Source organism: Tachypleus tridentatus, chromosome 13, assembly GCF_004210375.1.
Source record: "Tachypleus tridentatus isolate NWPU-2018 chromosome 13, ASM421037v1, whole genome shotgun sequence".
Lineage (NCBI taxonomy): Eukaryota > Metazoa > Arthropoda > Merostomata > Xiphosura > Limulidae > Tachypleus > Tachypleus tridentatus.
Genome location: NC_134837.1, coordinates 171,839,270 through 171,862,502, shown reverse-complemented (window position 1 = coordinate 171,862,502; position 23,233 = coordinate 171,839,270). Strand labels below are relative to the sequence as shown.

Below are 23,233 nucleotides of genomic sequence, written 5' to 3'. Positions count from 1 at the left end.
CAAACCAGTTATAGCTGACCATTTTTTAATGCTCTTTGGCATACAGTAGCTGTGAAGTTTCTTGTTACCACAAGTATAATATAAATGTGCTTTGAAGTTTACGGGAAACATTTATCGATAGATCCCACAAGCTAACAAACCTTTATTAACATTTATAATAAATCTAATCGACTATCAGCAATGCTGTAGAAATGTTTGTTTGTTTGTTTTTGAATTTCGCACAAAGCTACTCGAGGTCTATCTGTGCTAGCCGTCCCTAATTTAGCAGTGTAAGACTAGAGGGAAAGCAGCTAGTCATCACCACCCACTGCCAACTCTTGGGCTACTCTTTTACTAACGAATAGTGGGATTGACCGTCACATTATAACGCACCCACGGCTGAAAGGGCGAGCATGTTTGGCGCGATAGGGATGCAAACCCGTGACCCTCAGATTACGAGTCGCACGCCTTAACACGCTTGGCCATGCCGGACCTTGTAGAAATGAGATTGGTTCATAAGTGTGAATAATTGTGTTTGTTCTGTTCTAGGTTAAATACAAAGCGACACAATGGACTATCTGTGATCTTCTCACCACTTGTATCGAAACAAGGTTTTTTGAAGTAAAAGTTCGCCGTAGACACACTACTTTGTCTCTAGGGGATGATAATTGTCTTACTATAATAGAACGAAATATTTATATCATGACGCTTATTTAGTTTTTATTATTTTCATTGTAAGCAACGTGTATAAACACTTAAATCTAGTTGCTACTTAATCAACGTTTTTCTAGGATCTAGATGATAAGTAGTTTATATTCTAATCTGATAATTTGAAGTCTCTAAATTATTGAGCTGTTTCAAGAACAGATTTTGTTCAGTTCTATGCTAGGTTATTTGAGTAAGGTAACATTTGTGTGGTTTATTTGAAGCGTGGATCATAACAGTCATATTTTACTATTAAAATGTTGCAGGTAAATCGATAAAGGGTTTCCATTGTTCTATTTGTTTCTTCAATATATTCAATTCCACATTCAGAGAGAATGTTATACAATGTTTTTCCCTTTCAAAGGGAAGTTTGGTGGGTTTATGTGTTCTAACTATGATCATATTATGTCTGACTTCAGATTATTGTTCTGACTTTATGTTGTTTTCAAATCCAGTGTACGTTTTCAGAAAGATCTACACGTTTCTTTCTTCTTCATTATTAATGTTTGTCAAGCGGTTGTAGTTATGTGTTATTTCTGCTTGGCATCTTCTACGCAATAAATATCGTTTATTCAGATAATTCCAGGGTAGTGAAGGAAGAACGTCTTATATATGCATACATCGTTGTATTTTAAGCATTAAATAGGTTAGGATTTCGATAGTAGATATTTTTTTTACCTTAACTAATCATAGTAACCGTGAAGTATTGAGGTTTTAAATTATTTCTATGGAGACAGAGTTAACAGCGTCCAACTCTTGTAAGACATAGATTGCGGAAAATGTATTAAATATTATGATATTACACCACTTTCCCACTGAAGGAATAAGTACCATGAATATTAAAGTGAACCTTTTTCAATACAATGATACATTCTAAGTTTTTTTGATCTATCAAGAAAAATTATGATCTGCAAGATATGACATATCAATTATTTTAGGTGAAATATATTTATAAAAAGTATTTATGTAAATTTAGGTGTCACATATTTACCAACATAATTAGACTGAGGTTAATGATTTATCTCCAGAGACAACCCGTCAAAGGTTCATGACCTGTATAAACAATGGTTATTGTAATGAAGCCTGTACTACTCTTTTATATAACACAAAAACTGAATCACGTAGTTTGAGGTAAGCGTCTAAATTTTGTCTGGTAAAAGAAATAAATAAATATTTGCGATCTCAATGTGATGACAAATTTGGATTTAGTGACACTGAAAACAGTTTTCTTAAACCTATATTAGTGTACTTTCAAAATGAGTTTAAGTCCATCTTATCATTGCTATATGTTATTATTTTATTTCGGAAGAGTCTGATACTCTTGAAAACTTACAAAGCCATAGTGAGATGTGTCCATTAGTTTGAGACAACACAATTAAGTATATGCACCTAAGATCTTAGCGGCGATTTGAACTCCATCAGGGCTGGGATGAGCTTAGTAAGTACTTTTTGACAGTACATTAGCGAATATCTCAGTTCATGGTTAAAGAGAACAAGCCTGTAGAAGAAAGTATTCACTAGTTATACAGCAAAGAAGTTGATGTTCTACAGGAAAGTTAACCAAACGAAGCCTGTTAACAGTGCAAGAACAGTAGCTTAGACAATTATTTCAGTAACGAGAGATGAACCTCAAGTGTTGGTTTGTAATAATGAACAGTTGGATTTCGAGCTGTTACGAATAAGGTGAGAGAGGTAAAAGTAATGAATGTTGGTAATAACATTAAATTTGTATTTGTTGTACTTAGGCTGAAAGCACTTAAAGGTCACTGTTTGAGCACTGTGCAAACAATCTAGACTAAATGCAGTGAAAAAAAAAACCTCAGAGATTTGTTGGTGAAATATATTAACGTATTTGTCAAATCAGATAGCTGAACGGGTCGAATAACAGTGATGTGTCACAATTAAGATATGTTCTCGGTGTCCTAATACAAATACTTTATGGTGAGAAAGAACTACTTGCATTTGCGGTACGTTATTGCTACTACTACTATGTTGGAAGGTGAGAATCAGACGGACAGAGTTTTATTTAAGTGACTATTTATCTTTAAATTATCTGGTAGATATGATAACTCATTCAAAAAGAATGTTGGAAGAATACTACTTTGTCGTTGTGTATTCCCAGGCACACAACACAATGGTGCAGATAGATTGTGTTGCTACTCAGCGAAACTTTGCCCATTTCAGAAACTTCCCGATTGTGGACACTTCGTAGAAATTGATATAATAGCCATTTTCGCTACAGCAATAACAACATTTGAAGTAGATGATGTTACTGGCAGATTAATGCCTAGTAAGATTGAAAATTAGGATTTTGACGATTGTAAAAGAGAATTGTGTTGGGAAAATACATGATCAGTTTACTGTTTCCTTTGAATTTGCAAGATGTTTTAATAAGTGTTGTCTATCGAGAGTGTTGTTGCACGAGTAGTTACATTTTGGAAGTTTGTTTTTAATTAGTCGTACACTAAAATACCGTCGAATGTCGGCTGTGAACATGTGATTTAGTTTTGCAGTTTTTCTTGTTATAGTAAACCACAGAGAACAATTACAGTCAGTTTCAGTTACTGTTTATTGGTTCACCACTCGATCAACATATCTAAGTGCCTTTTATTTACGATTCACTTCGACCTAATGATTTACATAAGTTCAATGAATACCATTACATATACGTATAGGCTGAGTAATTAGTGGTATTTATTTTAAATCACATGACTCGCTTGAATACTGCTCTCTCTCTCTCTCTCTGGTGTTTGGGTATATTTATTTGTATTCCTCCTTCTATTACTTTGTTGGAGTGACCTGATTAATATATTTCGAGTAAATAATGAATAGCTGAAGTAATATCATAACACTAATCTGGTCCTATTCAAGGCAATGTACATTTATATTATTCTTTGATTTTTTTAATAAGTCTAGAACGTAGGTGGCCTGTTTTATTTTAGCTCTATTTTGTTATTACTATTATTATTTTAAATTATTTTATCATAATGAACTGATGTACAAATTAACGAAGAGAGGTGTTTAGGTCTCTTTTCACCATATATGCAATATATGTCTAGTTCGCATAACAACTCATTTTTTCGCTAATTTTTATCAAAATTAAAACTGTTAATAAAAATGAAGAATATAAAAATAGAAATATTTAAAGTTTTATAGATGAACTTCAAAGCAACTTTGCAATTATGACCTATTATGACAAAAATATTTTCTTCACATACTTCAATACCGAATACACTTTATTAATAGAATGAATCTGACACAAAAATGTTTGTGTTTCATTTTAGTAATTTTATTTAAACTAATATAAACATAAGCACTAAATAGATCTATATTGTTGTGATACTCATTTACGACGTTTTTGCTTTTATTCTTAAACACTAAAGCTTGGCAAGTTTTAAAATTAATAACATTCCATTAATATTCTACTTTATTTAAGATTAATTGATAAATATTTGTATAGCAATACTTGTGATTATTCTTGATCTAATCTAAAAAGTAATGGTATTTTGAAACTTTGTTTAGTACATTCTGACACCATTCAAGTCTAACTTTTGTACTGCAAAAACATCTCGATAAAGGTTTGCTGAGCAGTGACTGGTCCTTCAGTATTGCATTCCACTTTGTATCTCTTAACAACTTTCCTTTCGTCTTCCAAAAATTTCTCGAAATTTTCCAGTGGTATTTGTTTGATGATTTCTTTAGGCAAAACACTTTCCTGGAAACCTGCAAATCATAAAAAGTATATTAACTTACATAAATGTAAAGTTTACTATGAATTATTCATGTAGTTATTGTCATATAATCCAAAGTCCAAATTAATTCAAGCTGATCACTTCACTATGATATTCCTCTCTAATTACGTAACAGAAGAATAAACCTATTAGCTCTTAAATTCTACAACAAATTAATCTTTACTGGGTAAGCAATAAATCTACAAGTTTAAAATGTTAAAGAATGTTGTTTTGACAGCTATGGTTTGCACAGCTCAGACATGTATGATTTCACAATTTGAGGTTACAGTTTTCGAATCAGTACTTTGATTAAAGTTTCGTAAAGTTAACTTAAACAATTGTTACATATCATAATTTGATTCGGACGAGTTTATGAATTATGTTACGTCTTACAATTTCAAACAGACTAACCTTTAATTTTAATTTGGAAATTAACTAAATGTCGATATGTATGAACTTTATAATACTTGCCAACAAGATTGAATACACACAATTCTCTTTCTTAACAAACATATACAAACAATATGATTTACAATAACAATTATTAAAAATAATTTAAATGCAAAAGTTCTACAAACCTAGAAAGAATCACGAGTCTTCTTTTTGGTCTCGATCCGAATATTTTATGTATGGTTTTCAATGAGCGAATTAATTCTATGTTGATTCACAGATACAATTTACTTTACAGATAAGCTAGTTGTATTATTGGTTGGCCTCACGTAGTTAACAATTTGGCTTTTCACCGAGAATGATATCTAATACATTGTTAGGAATACTAACATCCAAAAGTTAATTTTCCGAAGTTCAACAGGTTGCAATGTTAAATACCAATGAATGTTCCTGGTCAAGTATCAGCAGGTTTACGATTAATAAGCGTTTATCACAGTTATACATGTCGAGGTTTATGGTATATAAACTGTGCCAAATCCTCCGTATAACAAGTTGGCGAGAGGGGTATAACATTAGATTTATGGAAAGTTACGCAAAAAAAATTAGTTTTAGCGCTTTCTTACTAAGCCAAAAGAAAATCAAAAGTTGTATTCCTTAAGTATCAAAAATACCAGAAACATTATTTCTTACGATAAGATATTTTTTCCATTCTTCTTTCGTTGACAACTCTAACCAAGCAGAAAACGTATGAGCTGAAACAATACCAAGACAGATAACGTAACCTTCTGGTTTCAATATCTCACGAAATACTTTTAGAAATTTTCTAAAATCTCTGACGTAATGATGGTAAAAGAAAGCGAAAACTTTGTCAAACATCTTCGCCCAATGCGAGGGAGTTCTAAAACAAACGAAAAAAACAAACATGTTTTAGATTTTTAAAACTGTATTTATTAAAAAAAATCAGGGTAATATATTGACATTCATTTAAAATAAATTACTCACTTGTGTAGAGATATATACACACACACAAACGTACAGAGAAAACAATGTTGTTGTAAAACCTGATATTATATTCAAGATATAATTTGGATTAGTTTGGATATTCGCAGATAATTACACAAAGACATAACACATAATTCTGTCAACATTAAGAAAATTAACAGTAAGTTTCAATTCATGAATATAAGTTGAAATTGTTTCATTGTTCTGGTATTAAAAGGATGTTCGAGACCCACATAAAATTGTAATTTTACATAACCAAGTTACTTTGAAATATCTCTTTCGTATCTGTATTAAGAGTAGATTAAGTGAAACATTACATCTTGCCTTGGTAAGAATAGTTTGACGTACTATAAGGCCTGCGTTATTTTGCTCCTAGCCCTAATGTTAGAGATATTAAGACAAAAGTAGTAAAACAAAAATTAAATCTAAATTTTTCATAAACATATATACTACATGAGGAATATTGTGTAGACGCCCTTCTTGTTAGTGGGTTCAGTTATTTCAGCCACATCCATTGCTAAAAAGATGCATAAAATCAAGTATTCAGGCATGCAATTTCCCCCGGATTTACAACGCTAAAATCAAGGGTTCGATTTCCCTCGGTGGGCTCAGCAAATAGCCCGATGTGGCTTTGCTGTAAGAAAACACAAGCTTTGTGAAAGATGTAAACTTCTACTCTCAAACACCAAATGAAATATTTTGGAGTTTTTGACCAGTCCAGTCAACTAGAGTCCACGCTAGTCACTGATCAAGTCAGACGTGCTGATATCTCCACCAACATGGTTTTAAGACGAAACGTTCATCCACGCCAGGCAGGCCGTCAGTACCGCCTGTAATAGTCGACGGTCTACCGTCGAACCTCACGCCGCTTCAAGTCGCTACGTTGATCGCCCAAGCCAAGCCAGGGGCAATCACTGAACCGTCCAGGACCCGAACCTTACGCCGGGGCGGAATTCTCATTTAACCCGCCACTACCGCAGACCAAATTTATATGTGTCAACCATGGAACACCGAATTTAATGTAAGTTGTTCCCCTGCCAAAAGTCCAGTCAGTCTTTATTCAGTATTTCTCAGGGGCGTCGACCCATCAATTCAACCAGAAGAAATCAAACAAGCCATAGAACCTCAAATTCAGGCCAGTGTTTATGCTGTTCATCGAATTTTTTCTAAGAACACTAATCTTCCTACGTACTTCATGAAGATAGTGACAACATCGAAGTACAATGCTGACTGTATTTTACGTGCCGGATGTTATTATCACATATTTCACTTTAGAGCCGAACGCCCACATCGACGACCTTTCAACACTTGGTCAAACAAAGCGCCTAGACATCATAAACAACCAACGGACAACTTCCAACGAGAAACTACAAAAATACCTCCGAGTCCAGATCCAACTAGAAGAAACACCAACACAGATACAGATAACTCGACCCAGAAGACGTCAACTCCCTCTGTTAGCAACACGCCAAGATTCAGCAGTCCAAGCGACAGATCATGCCAGACTTCAGTCCCAGTTCCACAGAATTCAACAACCAGCCAGACTCAAACCATTAGCAAGATAACTATCGACGCGTCAGTTCAAACAGAAAGACAAACTACCTACACGCAGAAAACTCAAACCAAAATTACAAGAAGAAGCAAAGCATCACAGACCAGCGAAGAACAACTCACCGAAGAACAGTCAGTTGTTCCACCACCTAGATCACGTTTTTCACTTGCACCAATGGGCTTCAAGTGTGAAAACAAGTTCATGACGAAGTTACTACCTGATCTACAAGACCACAGCTAGCAGTTTTCATGTATACCACCGTCACAGTCCATCAGCTTTTCTTTTGTTTTTGATTTTGTTTTTATTCCTGTGTTTCTTCCCAGCTACTTCCGGGCATGGTCTGGGATGATTTATCGGCGCTCATGCCGTGAAAGTGGGTTTTCTCCAGGTACTCCCGTTTTTCCCCACAGCAAAATCTCTCGCATTGGATCTGTAGGTCCCAGTCACATTCTTACCGGAGCCTGAAAAGAGCCGCTTGTTTATTCAGTTATAGTTTATACTTTATCCAGTTATGGTTAATTTTAAGTTAATTCGCCAGCCGCCAGCATATTCCGACCATAGGCCAAGGTCTGGCTTACTTCACTTATGCCGCCCTCGTCCAGTTCTCCCGTCTTTCGTATTACTCTCAAATACCCCATTACACCTTAAAAATGTCAAAATAAAAGCGAAGGAAAAACCCATGAGAGTTGGAGAGAGCATTCTTCAGATTTCTCTCTCTCTGAACTAAGCCTCTGCCACGTTCGTTTTCGTTGCAATTTCCCTCCGGGCACAGGACAGGTAAAACTTTCGGCGCCTGTGAACGTGTGTTTTCTCTGAATACTCCGGCATGGTTTACTCTCCTTGCCTCCCCTACCTCACCAGTAATTTTTATAATACTCCACCTCACTTCATCAACTTAAACAAGCTAAATCAAATTACAAAAAACTTCCACGTAAAAGAAAATAAACCTCCATGAGCGGGGACGAAGTGGAACCACAACATTCCCGATCACCCCTGTTGGAAAGAGAATTACTCAGACTTCTCTCTCTCTCTCAACTTAACCTCTACATAGTTCAAAGTTCAAAGTGCAAATTTCCTAGACCATCACTGGAATCAGGACTACCTTGCTAGAGCGTCTTGTGGTTTGCGACGTTCCTTTCCTGCTGCAGTATTTTTTTCAGTGCTTGTTCACGGGGTTGTGCCAATATTATATCGTGTGCTTTACCTTTCGTGTTTTTCGGTGTATTTTGTTTGAGTGTAATTTAGACTTTGTCCTTTGTAGCAGTGTTTGTGTTTTTTTTTTCTTTCTCTTCACTTGCTTTAATGAAACGATTTTCTCTTTTGGCCGGTATAACTCTACGGCCATGCGTTTCGTGGTGCCTGCAGCCTCGCTACCCTCGGCGATAATAAACGCAGTTAGTACCGACTTCGAGTAGCCATGTAGAGTGCCTCCACACTCTATGATATGAGGAAGCCGGTTTCCAGCTTTACATCTATCCAGGGGTTACGTGTGATGTGTAACAAACTATTTTGGGGTGCGGAGACTATGCAACCGCTGTGGCCTAGAAAGCCACTTGTTGAGTTCTTGCCAAACCCCACCAGTGCGGAAAGTGTCTAGCATTTGGATATTTCAACGAAGAATGCAAGGTAGTTTATGCTGTGTGGGGTAGTCACCCCGCATTCTGGCCTTGTCCGAGACGTGTGGCATCTTACATCGCGGCGGCTGCAGGACAACCGCAGCTGCGTAAGAAGAGTATGGGGATCTCCTCCATACCGCAACCAGTTTTGAAAGCTTACGGAGGTGGGGTCTCAAAGCAGATGCCTGACCCATCAGTACCTATTCCTGTGTTTTAGGATGGAGGGACTCCCCAACCCCTGACAAAGGCCAGACCTATCATGTAATTGTTCTGGTCCTGGTGTGGTCAGGACTTCTGAGGGTCCCTGGTCAGCCTGGCTGACTTGGAGTGGATTCAGTTTGTGTGGCGGCTCAGTCCTCTGTCTGGTAGTGAGGTGGTTGGGGCTATGATAAAACCCACTTTCTCGCCACTTTAGGTGATGTTTGGGTGGGATCCTCTATTGAGAATCAAGCTCTTACAATCCTGCGTGGGTTGACTGTGGGCAATGGTACTTCATATGTGGCCCATGATCTCTTGGTCAGTAAGGCTGAAGTTTAGATCTCTGAAGGAGTCTACTCACCTGACCTTTGGTATTGTGGTTGATCTGGCCCTCTTCCCCATGAAGGTTGGAGACCCCATCCTGCCAGTGGACGAGCTGTACTCTCTGGGCTCTCTTGATTACCTTGTCAGCTTCTCTAGTGTCCCAAACCATTTGGGATCACAAGGGGAGAATGATCATGAATGGGCGCTCTGCAGCCCCATGAATCTCCCAGACTTAGATGTGGGTATTTCTTCAGTGCAGCAGTGGTTGTCGAATTCTGGTAGCCCCAACCGTGTTGGAGAGGTGGGGTTGGAAGGTTTCAAAAAGGCCTCTGCCCCCCTGCACAATCAGTTCAACTAAAACAGCAGCTTCACTGATTCCCACTTCTATGTGGAGATAAACTTTTCTGGCTAATTTTATACATCTAGAGGATGATTAGCGATTCAAAGCAATTCTACGCAGTTTTCTTCTTCAACTGCTTTTCAGTTGATGCTCGTTTTGCAGGAGACCCATTTTGCTTCTAGGAGTGACCATTTTGCGTTTTCTTCCAAGTTTCCTTTTCCTGCTTTTTGGTCGTTTGGCTTGACGTATTTGCGTGTTGTGGGATAGTTTTTGACCCGCATTTTAATGGCTCATTTTCGTATTGCATCATGATACTGAGGGGCAGGTTGTATGCATTGTTGTCGCTGGGGTTGAAAAGATTCGACTTGTTAACGTCAATGTTCCTGTTCAGTCCAGGGAGGTGAATTTTTTTTTCTAGGGCTTAAGCAGGTTCTTGATAATGCAGGCCGATATCATCCTTGGTGGCGACTTCATCTGATTACTGGATCCCAAAATAGAATAGATTGGAAGCAATCCTCTTTCTGGCTATCAGGATATGTGATCTGTGTGCAATGCTGTCAGACAAAATTTTTCGATGACTGGTGAGTACTCCATTGGTCTGCTTTGCGGCCACTTGGAGCAATCAGGGTGTTTCTTGTTACCTCGACAGGTTCTATGTTACAACAAAGTCACCTTGCGGAAAAAATCTCAATGACGAATTGCATGATATTCTAAATGTGTGCATTTGTAAATAAAATTAAAACACACATACGTAATTCGTTACAGTTTTTTAAGGTATGTGAAAATAAGGGAATTGATGAACCAATTTCTGTTGCATACTGAAGTGAGGTGACTTTCAAGAAGTATTTGGTTGGAAAGGCTTGTCGAGTTCTACGACTCAAATATGGAGATTTCTACAGATGTGGATTCCTTTTTATGCGATGAGTTAGAAAAAATAAGAATCATCTTTTCTATTTAGCAGACCTATATTCAAACTTAATTATGTGCAGACCAGTTTGTAATGTAAAGATGTAACTATTATACAATCCCGAACAATCCATGGTGCCAATTGTAAAGTTCTGTAGAGGAAGAATCATAATCTGTGGCTCTTTTTCATGGTTTTGGCGAGGCTCTTTACTTGCAGTGAAGAGGAATATTAATGCTATAGCATACAATGGCATTCTAGAGAATTATCCGCTTCCAACTTTGTGGCAACAGTTTGGGGAAGGCCCATTCTTGTTACAGCACGACAATGCGAGGTCCATAAACACTAGCTCTCCGAGATTGGTGTGGAATAACTTGACTGGCCTGCACAGAGCCCTGATTTCAATCTCATCGAACACCTTTGAGATGAATTGGAACTTCGACTGCGAGTCAGGTCTTCTGGTCTGCTCTTGTTGCAGAATACAAGCAAATCCCCGCAGCCATGTTCCAAAATCTCGTGAAAAACTTTCCCAGAAGAGTGGGGACCAACTCCTTATTAATGCCCATGGTTTGGAATTATATGGCCAACAAGCAAATGAGTGTGATGGTCGGGTGTCCACCTAGTTTACCATGTAGTGTATCAGTTGAAAGATAAAAGAATATTTCATTAACTCACTGCCTTAATTTAATGCAGCTTTAAAATTATATATAGCTAAATATTTAAGTATCTATATAAATATAAAGCCACATTTCACTTTACTTCTCTATTACATCCAAAACCATATATTCAATCCTTTCATGACCGAAGGTTTCTTTTGCGAAATCCACAAATGCTGATTGAATATCAACAGCAATAATCTTAGTATGGGCTGAACAGTGGGATAAAAGTATGTTTTTTGTGATGTTCCCTGCGCCACAACCAAAGTCTAAAACAATATCCCAGTTAGATCCAGTCATTTTCGAGACATAATTCGATAGTCTTGAATCAATCCATTCAACATCTGTTTTAGATCTACTGAAACAATATTGGGCTGGTTTGGAATTCATTCTAAAAAAAAACAAAAACATCATTAAGAATTTAAAAATGTTATATTAATAATATTAGTATTGTTATGTTTTCTGTGAATCTCTAAAATATATCTTAATACACATTACTTCTTTATGTGAATTTGTCTTTTTATAGAATGTTATTCGTCTGCGAAGGATATACCCGACCCAACTCAAACATATATGTACAGTAGTTTTTCTATTTGTACCCCTTAATTTGGAGACAAGTATACTATTTATAATGTTTATACAAACTTAGTACAGACCCATAACTTTAAGACCGTACTCTCTTCCAGCAAAATAAGGATATTGTTTGAATACGTACAGTCATTCAAGTCTTATTGCATTCCTAATAACACGGTCAGAACATGTAAAATTTAATTAAATTTAATTTATTTTAAAATTATACGTGAAGGATAAACATCAATAGTATTTTACTAATATTAATGTTAGTTAGTTTAGTTAGTTATCACCAATAGATTCCATTTAGGAACATAGGGTCGCAATCACTTGCGGATTCTTCAACAAGTATTTTAAGTGAGCAGGTTGTTAGCCCACCGAGCCGTCCCTAATTTAGCAGTGTAAAACTACAGGAAAGGCAGCTAGTCATCACCACCCACCGCCAACTCTTGTACTAACGAATACTGGGATTTACCGTTACATTATAACGCTCCCACGGCTAAGAGGGCGAGCATATTTGGCGCGGCGCGGGCGCGAACCCGCGAATTACGAGTCGCCCGCTATACGCGCTTGCCCATGCCAGGCCTAATATTAATGTTACTGTATATTAATTCTCATCTTATTAAGCCTTTAAAAGTATAGCGTGTAACTGTTACTCACAGTTTTGTATATGGTTTATTTGATGAAATTAATCGTAATTAAGAATTAATTCGCCCTATTTACTTTATCTAGCTGGTTTTAGTAGGGCAGTTTAATTTATCTATTTGACCTATATCAACAGATTGTTTAAACTATCAATAAATCAATAGTTATTTTTCAATGTTTAATTTACCTTATTTCTTTAATTTTGTTCCACTTTACTTATTCACCGCTTAATTTTTGGACAACCGGTTCTACAATATTTTAAAGATTTACGTATACAAGATAAAATATCATCATGTTAGGTATCTCTGTCTACTTTACTTTTAAAGATAACATGTTTTTTTCTCATGTTCCATGTTAACTTTCCTAGTTTTCCTCGTACTATTCTTTAATTAGTCAGTTTATATCACATACCATACCTGATGTTTCAACAAGAAACATTTTATCTTTGAGACTGTCAAATTAATGTATTTGTTTTGAAAGTGTTATACATGTACGGTGTTTAATAATGGGAACCTCAGTTTTCCTTTATGTAGTATGGATTAACAGCTAATTTTATATACTACAATCAGTTAAAGTTTATACGTCTGTGTTACTTTTCAATAATTCTTTCGCATCTGTGAATTATGTGACAAAAAAAAGAACCAAACCATTGTCTCACCTCCATGATCACTGACTGTCAGTTTGAAACGATCTAGCTTTTGTTGTTGCCTTGCTGTTCATAAATACATATTTTTGCAATATTTGACACTCTTTTGTGTTACTTTGATAAAGTATAAGATGCATAGTCTGTGAAAACTAATAACTTTAAGAGATTTGAATATGGTAATCAAAGGAAGTCAACCACCAAAGTTAGCATAATTTTTACAAACATTCAAAAGATTTCAAACGATGTTTCAATTGTGGAGAACTGCTTTAAGTTTTCTTTTGTAATGAATCGTGATATTTTTATTTGTGTTTTAACAAAATCTTTTTTTCCTTTGTCTTTTGTATTTCCTAATCATTTTCCGACAATTTTTAGTTTCTTGTATTCGACTAAAAAGTGTGTTTGACAACTGTTTTATTGGAATAGAAACATTTCTTTTTAATGAGATGTCAATGTTATGCAAGACGGTGCTGAATTATTTTTTAACAATGTGTTATTACTTATCTCAGAAACGTACAAGCAATTATTACAAATTTCCTACCTAATTAGACTCTCACTTGTAAACAAACAAACTTTCATGATGTATTTAATAAAAAGTTCTACTATATAAAATATATTTGATTGAGACGTTGCCCTTTTTTCCAAAACCTAGTGAGACATTTTCCGAATCCCCAAAAGACGTAGCTATCTGTATGAGTATGAAGCCACTTTTACTTTACTTGTGTATTATATCCAAAACCATATATTCAATCTTTTCGTAAATTAACGTATACTTGGCTAAGTCGACAAATGTTCATTGACAATAGTATGGTTATGTAACGTTCCTACGCCACAATGAAAGTTTAACACAATATTTCAGTTAGATACGGTCATTTGTAATCCACTCAATATAATTTTTTAGATCTACTGAAACAATACTTGGTTGGTTTGAAATTCATTCTGAAGAAACAACAAACAATTTTCCACTGGTTGAAAACGTTATATTAACAATAAATAAATACTGTTGAGCGTTTCTGTGAATCTCTAGGTTATATAAAACACATTATTTATTTATATGAATTTCGATATCTTTTGTGGAATGTGATTGACTGACCTATGAAGTATATATGTGATCCAACTCGAATCTTGATCTAAAAAAGATAATTTCGTGAACACAGCTTTTTCACTACTTTCTCCTCGAAATTGTTTTGCTAATTTGAATATTAACAATAATGTAAGCTATACAAACCATTATTAATTTAATCAAATATATTTGTTTATTTGATATATTTGAATTTGAAGAATTTCTGGTGTAAATATTGCTTGACATTTGAGACAAAGTACAATTTAGCTACCGAAGGGTGTGGGGTGTTGCAGAATATAATTGTGATTCTGAGTGAGTACATGTAAACAAACATTTTTGTCTAAAACGAAAATAATCTAATTTGTGAGACTTCATATAATGTTTGTAATGTTTATACGAACTGAGTACAGATCTACAACGTTAATACCATACTCTTTAAAAGAAAAATAATGAATACCTATGATCATGCAGGTGTCATTGTGTTTCTAATATCAAGATCCGAACATGAGAACAAGTAAAATTTAATTTAGAATAAAAGAAGAAATACGTGTTATGTATTTGTGAATATTGTTTTCATTGTTTAACCATTTAATTGGTGTTAGCTATGTCCATATAATTTATACTACGTACACGATACAAAAATGAAAGTATTTAAATTATGACGAATGACATCACATGGCAACATACTCAACAACTGTACAATATAAACTTATGTTTATTTTTAAGAATAAGTTCTTAAACTTTACAATGTAGCATTAAAGGATGAACAAATTACACTTGATACGTTCTTACTTTTTCAATAAAAACATTATTTCTTTTTTTCTTACGGCTTTACAGCTTCATATGTTTTATTCACGCTCAAGATACGATCCAATGTGTTTATTGAATCACATATGACCAGCTTAAATCTTTGAACGACACCTCAAGCTACGACGTACACGTTTTTTTTCTTTAGCTAAGAATATATCTCGGACTTTTTTAATGTTGGCCATAGTTAAAATAAACATTTTTCTGCGCATTTTAAATGTTGTTCCCGCTCTTTTTTAATATCAGTTTGTACGAGCAAGAAACACTTTTAACGAAGCTCTTTTAAAGTTACGACTGAATTAGCAAGTAGGAAGTGGGTATCCAAACTGTTCAAATTAATTAAAGGAAATACAAACGGTTGCACTAAAACAAGTAATGTTAAATCAACAACCGATCTTGAAACACCTAAATATTCACATGGAAATAAAGTGAAATTTAATAAAGACAGTGTTTTTACTAAACACATGTTACCAAATCAAACAAGGATTCTTAATACAAATAAAAAACGGAAGGTTATCAGATGCTTAAAGAAAGTTATTAAAATAACTAGAGAAAAACAGGAATAGAAATGTGAACGTCCGAGTAATGGTTGGAATACCCTAATCAGCGAATACATTAAGAAGCAAAGAATTAAATAGTTGCAACACAGTAAGAATGCTTTGGAGACAGAAGAGGGCGACCAACGAAGACGTGGATAAATAGTTTAGTTGAGAATGAATATACATGTACACAGTCAGCACTCGTGACCCATTATAATTCAACCAGACGGTAGAAAAACATATGATTTGTTTTAGTTACTGTGATGAAGACTGCTTTCTTACTACACTCATATGAATAACACGTATGGTATGTGGTTCTAGATCTATATTCTAGCTTATTAATTTATTTACTAAATTACTTCAATCTCTAATTACTCCAGTTTCCTTGCAACACATTCCAATAATCTGTTAAAATACACATAATCTCTAATGGTTTCATGGCTTGATGATCTAAATACCTTTTCGTCACATAGATATTCTAATATTCGTGTCATAAATTTATTCCTTATAGTAGTTATGCAGCCACTTCTCTTGAATACACATTCAAAACCCTTGTTCTCCTTGTACGAATTCTATAACGTTCAGTCATTTCTACTCTATATTCTATATATTTCTCATATGGCAATACCTCAACAATAAGCTACACGTTTTTCATTGTACTGAAAATAGTATCATAATGGCTACTTTCTCTTCCATGTTCTCCAAAAGCAGGTTGATTTTCACAATATATTAAGTCATTTTATTGTTTGGGTTAAAAAGTGATAAATGACAGTCAATACAAATAAGTCCATAACTATTTTGTTTGATTTTTATTTATACACATAAACACAATTCGTTATGTCAGTGTCCACATCCAGCTCTTCTCAGCGGTAAGTCTGATATGAGCTTCGTTAGCACGCTGAGGGTAGAACACACATAGATCATTTTGCATCTTCGCTAGTCTGATGAAAGAGTAAAACAATGAACGTATGAAGTTGACTCAATTCACAAGAATAATGTATATAAATTCTGCATTAGTGTTATAATAATTGAAAAATATTGATATTATATATCTTCTATTAAGAAATTTCAAATTTCCTTATTGCATAAATGTAGAGTTACTTCCAAACCAATAGACCACTTCGTCAGAAAAATGAACAAGACAGATCTACATCTACAACATAAACATACAAATGCATTATGCCACGCTTATTGTAGCCGTAAGATATACACTGCTGGCGAAAATCTTAAGACCAATGAACACAAAGAAAAAATATGCATTTTGCGTCTTTAGAGTCAACCACTTATTTGAGTAAAGATCGAAAGATAAAAATAAGAAAAGGGAAAATAAAAATGAAAGACTTTTTTAGCATTTAATAGAGAATATGTGAACACCATGAAATTAGCCTAAATATTCGCTGGTTAAAAGTAAGACCATACTGAAACGAAGCGTTAATCGGTAAACAACCATTGTATTACTATTTTACTAACCAATAATGCGATTGACCATCACTTTATAACACATCCACGGCTTAAAGAGCGAGCTTGTTTAGTCATGGGGGCTTTAGAATTTGACTGTCAGTCCCACTATTCGGTGGTACAAAAGTAGCCTAAGAGTTAGCGGTGGGCGGCGATGACTAGCTGCCTTCCCTCTAGTCTTACACTGCTACATTAGGAACGCCTAGCGAAGATAGCCCTCGTGTAGCTTTGTGTGAAATTCAAAAACAAACAAAATCTGTCAGACACCGCGTGAACTGTTAGCTCGAGGTAGTTCATAGGTTCAACATTAGATGGCGCTATATTCTTTTGATTACCTTCTCGAGTGTTTGAAATATGTTTTTGTTTGCTTGTGCTATTTTTTAGATTTTGTATATAAATACCTGTCGACTTTCCGGGTCCGTCAGTAATTGAAATAACTGAAGGGTGTGGTGAATGTAGTTACTTTTATGATCTGTAAATAATCTTTTTCATTACATTTACTGAATACTTCAAGTTACTGTTTTGTTAAGTGGTTAAATAAATGTGCTTACTGTTAATTATTCGTATAGAGTAAAATAATATTTGATAGAAACATTTTTTTATGAAACAGTTTATCATTAAATGGTGAAAAGAAAAAGTTATTGGAAAATCGAAACATTTGATGTAAACCAGTAAAGAGTAATCATGAAATCCCAGATCCTGAAGATAGAAATATTATCGATATATCTAGTATCAAAGAAACTCTTATAGAAAACCGAGAGTTTTGAAAAGATAAAACTACTTTAAACTTCCTCCCAATTAAATGAGTTATTTATGGCTTTGGAGACGAAAATAAGTCGAGTTTCCCATACTTAAACATCGTGGATACGCTTTCAGAATAAGTACGTTAATTTGATAGTAGCGAATATTTGAAGAGAAAAAAGAAAGACTTCCTGTTGATACAGATGTTATGACATTTAACATAAACAAGCAGAAAAAGTGATAAGTAGGGCAAAGAAGGCCTGTTATCTTATATTTGTGTATGCTTGTATTTGTACATATATACCTGCATGTGTGTCTGTATATTAGTGTGAATTGTTGAAAAATGTTTCGGAAACCAGTCACCCCTTAGTTGTAAAGCGTTAATAATCTGAGGGCTAATACACTTTAAAGTTCGCGTGTATTAAACAGTACTAATATTACTAGTATACGTATACTTAGATGGACTTACGAGAGCCTTGGACAAAATAAATATATAAACAATGTTGGAAAATCAGTTTCTCGCTGAGACTTTAGTCTTTTCTACGCGTTTCTGCATAAAATATGTTTTAGGACGAACGTGGAAATTAACTTCAAATAATTTGTTTGTGAAGAACTGCCCTTCAGAACTAACAAAAGGGATACGATATATTTAGATATCTTAATTTTCATCTCTTTAACATAGAGAATACATACGAGGATCATACATATTCAACTGCCGTACGTAGCACATAATCAACAGAGGTGTCTCTCTATGCATAAATTTCCCCTGTTGGACGGCGGTATGTTTACTGACTAACGACGCTACGATCCGTGGTTAGACTCTCTGAGGTACACACAACAGCTAGCCTGATGTTGCTTCGTATAAGAACAAAGAAGCCTAAATAAAAATGGCTCTGAGTTTCACGAATAATTATATAAAAAAGGTTAAAATCTGGTTGTGGTAACGTTTTAATTTTGAAAATAAATAAAAATAGGATTGCGTTATTCCAACACGAAGATTTACTTATACATGTCTTGATATTTGTGATATAAAAGTTTCTGTTAACCGTACTAGTAGTGAACAATTTATATGGGTAAGGTACCATTTAAGTAGCCTTACTCACTATCTTGAAAGTGATGGCAACATTAGAACAATTGTATTTTCAGGGTGTATTTGTGTATATATGTAAAAAGTGTACAGGGGTGTTAATTCGAAAACAATTGTGACATACGAATTATCCTTTTTTAAAAAGAAACCTTTGACTCTTATTGTTTAAAAATATAATATATTTTAAACTATCTTTTTAAGGACTCCACGTTAACTGAACAAGATGTGTGACAACGTCTTTGCTTTCCTCTCTTTTTAATAATAAAAATATTTACAAAACTTTCTGAAAATACAACCCTCTCTCTCTCTGTCTGGTCTCAGATCCTGTATTTTCTGTTTGGTTAGAGATGTCAGTGCAACAAGTAAATAAACAATAGTTCATTGTAATAATTAATATTTCTGATATTTATACTCCTTTTTATAAGTTTAAAACTTTTTTTACCTGTTACCAAATTACTTTAACTTCTTATTTGTTTATTTCATCGTAAAAGAAACTTTTAATAATAATAGTAAAACATCACGATTATTATATTTTAGTTTAAGCTATGAATCAACACCTTATACATAAAATTGGAACAGTTGTTGTAACGGTTCGAAACTTGCTCCAGTTAATCCGTTATTTGTGTAGCCTGTCTTTCTAATGGTACACTTGTTTGTTAAATGTTTAACTATACAAAAGGGAAGAGTCCGTGTAATACAAACAAATGCTCGTCGGATTTTAATTTGTGAGTGCGTTATAAAAGAAACAGTCAATATCTCATTTCGTGAGTTTTTGGTGTTGTTGAATGGTTTCCATTTATTCTGTTGGTACGGCAGGAAAGAGCCTCAAATGGTAAACAACAATACCATCATATGACAACAGACATAACAATTACAATTTAAAATATTTCCACGTGATTACGAAAAATAATTAAAATTTATAAAGAATACAAAGTGAGTCTAATACACTTGCAGTTTTAGTACTCTAATGTTGTATTGACTTTGGTTAAATATTCAGGATTACGACAAACTAGATAGGCCTAAGTAACACACTTTATATAATATTATTTATTTCTTACTTTATAACGACACTATCTGATACTTTTCATTCACTCTCAATAAACACAAATATCATGATTCCAAGATCAAGATATTAAGCCTCTCGTACCACTCGAAAGTTATTCGATATGTATCCAGAAAGTCAAACCAATCACGAAATTGCTGTCCTTGAATGTGTGTGTTTGTTGTTGTTGTACGTAGTGAATAGTTCTCTGTTAACACAAGTATATTCATCAGTGTACTTATTTGTTACTAGCTCTTAAATATGAATTCATAGAAATAAAAATATATAAAAGTATATTAATTAATATAATGGTGATTTCTCTTAGTATATTATAATGTTTTTTCTTATATAAACTTTAAATTTATTTTATATTGAATGAACTTTTGTTGTTAGATAGTAGTCAGTTTACAGCCTAGGTTTCAGCTCCTTACACAGTTAACTAAACAGAACAATTATAGGCTAATTTCTATTTTCTGTCAGTTTCATTGTTTGCCTCAAATAAGAAAGTAATTAACTGTTGTTTGAAGAAAACACTGTTTTAGGAGAACATGAAGGAGAATGTAGTTACTATGGAATTATCATCAGTATACTGAAAAATGTGTAACAAAAGTAGTGGTTTTGGTGCATCTGAAACACAGGATATAGAGGACAACACTGAACGTTGTGGAATTGCTACATGGAGAATAAAGGGTTTTGAATGTGTATTTAAGAGATGTGATTGTCTGACCATTATAAAGAATGAATTTATGATACGAATAATATAATATCTGATAAACAAAGAAAGTTCCTTGACGATTAAACTATAGCAAATCAATATATATATATTTTTTTTCAAAATACAAAAAATGTTGGTTTACATTAAAGTGCTTGATAACGGTGTTTATAAACGAAATACTTTTACACTGTGAGGAAAATAAGAAATGAAATCCAATGCGCATTTGTAGCTTTAGATTATGATAAGAATGAAATTAGTGTCGGCAGTTAACAAGGGTATGCTCAAAATATTCAATAAATACACATCTAAAAATAATGGTATTGTAGGTAACACTTGAAGAAGGCGTATTTGGCTAAGAATACTCATGTGGAGAACAGAAGGCTTTTAATATGCAACAAAGAGAGGAGTGAATTTATAACATAAACAGAAGAAAATCGAAGTGACAAAGAACGTACTTTGATCATAAAACCACGAAATTTATGTTGATTGTCACAAATTGTTGAAATGTGATCGGACAGCATTTTAACTATGTGGACAAACTTCTTAATTCTTTGCTTCTCAATGTGTTCCTTGGCGAGGCCTATTCCAACATTTTTTCTCACCTTTATATTTCTTTGTTTGCTTCTTCAAGTTGTGTTTACAGCTTCCTGTAAACATATCATTTCGCAAGTGATGACCTTGATTTTTTTGTAACATGTGGTTAGTATAACTACGATGTTCTTTAATCTTCACTTTATTTACAACAGGATATCTGGATGTTTTGTGAGAGGTTGTTAACCTTACTCGTCTTCATTGAATTTTGCCAGGCCGTTCATCGTTTTAGTGCAACCGTTTTGTATCTAATTTAATTAACTTGTTTGTTTGTATTTGAATTTCGCGAAAAGCTACACAAGGGATATTTGCGCGAGCTGTCTGTAATCTAGAAGTGTAATACTCAATAGAAGACAGTCATTCATCACGACATTGTTGGTAAAAGAGTAGCTCAAGAGTTAGACTGACCGTCAGTTGCTACGTCCCCATAATTGAAAGATCGTACATTTTGGTTGAGCACCATGAATATTGATACTCTAATTAGTAAATCTATAATGATATAAAGTGGTTAAAAAGTGTCTAGAATAATTTTGTAGGTTTGATCACCCTTTATAAAACGCCATAAAAACTAGAATACCTCCAGTGGATAAGCCTTAAGTTACTGGGGTTACGAAACTAAATCCAGGGTTTCTTTATACTTATTCACAGGGTGCTCATACCTTTGTGCTGAAATTAATAATAATGAAAGACTTCCATGAGAGAAGTGATCTTAGAATGAATTATATACACTTTATATGTATATTTTAACTTATACCTTTCCAAATTACTATATCACTATTCAACCATAACTTTTAATATAAATGAATTATATGTTCTTTGAATACGACGAGTAAAACATACAGTTTATTTTGTATAAGATGTTATTAATGTAAGCTAAATATTTAATAGAAAACTTAAAAGTACAGGATTTACATATATATTAAAATGACGTTTTCATACAACGGAGACTTTCTTTACCAGAATTAATTCAAAACCAGCCCAGTATTATTCGAAATGACGAAGAGGGAGTTTAGAGTGGACCGAATCAAGTCTGTTACATTACGTTTCGAAGATAGCTGGCTCTAAATGGGACTTTGTCTCAGACTTTGGGTGTGGTCCGGGATACGTTACTAAAAATATACTTTTATCACACTGCCCAAACTTGAAAAAAAAAACAACAACTTGCCATTGATATGCAATCAGATTTTCTTAAGTTCGTCATGGGAGAACTTGATTATGAAGCGATTAAATACATGGTTTTGGATATAACACAAAAGTATGGAGAAAATTGTGTTTAGGTAAGTATAACAATAACCATGTATTTAAATATATATTATGTTCAGTTACTTTAACTGGATGATTTGAATAATGAAACCTGTTTTGATTTTAATACTTTCAAACAATACATACTTATTTTTCACTGATATCAAATGGTGTGTACAGTGTAAGTTAGATTCACTAAAACAGTATACGGAATGTTTTGAGATAAACCACTGTTGATGAAGATGCTGATAATGTTATTGAAGGTAATTTTTAAATATAAAGCAGAATTTTTGTGACAGCTTTGGATCTTTCTTATAACAGGAAAATTGAGGTAATATCAAAAAATAATGTAAATTATGTTACTGTTATGATATGCGAATCACGTTTTAATAACTTTTTCTGTACACTTAAGGTTCTTGTCTTGGTAAATGTCCTAACTTAGCTACTGCATAAATGTGCTAGCTGTTAGCTGTTCGTACAAAAATGATTATTATAAAAAACATTCTCTGTAATGTTTTCTATCATTACTTGGTAAAATGGAAACGTTTTAGTAACCTAAAGACATTAAAAATAAAGGAGTAAAGTCTCACCATGAAATCATACATCTTGAAGGTATGGTTTGTTTTTGTTTTAGTGTTGTTTTTTTAATTTTTGCGCAAAGATACATGAAGACTATCTGTGCTGGCCGTACAT

General features: G+C 34.0%; 1 protein-coding gene and 1 long non-coding RNA gene across 2 annotated transcripts in view; one reads left to right on the top strand and one right to left on the bottom strand.

The window, feature by feature from the left end:
* LOC143238518 (juvenile hormone acid O-methyltransferase-like) overlaps positions 1 to 22,574 on the top strand; it is a 38,074-nt gene extending 15,500 nt beyond the window's left edge. The window contains exon 4 of the mRNA XM_076478806.1: positions 22,259 to 22,574. The gene's annotated coding sequence lies outside the window, so the exon portion shown is untranslated. The remainder of the gene's footprint in view (positions 1 to 22,258) is intronic.
* LOC143240711 (uncharacterized) lies at positions 4,027 to 5,697 on the bottom strand. The gene is made up of 2 exons (XR_013021894.1): positions 5,496 to 5,697; positions 4,027 to 4,407 (listed from the first exon to the last, which is right to left on the bottom strand). It is a non-coding gene; the product is annotated as an uncharacterized LOC143240711 (long non-coding RNA).
* Positions 22,575 to 23,233: the final 659 nt, after the last annotated feature.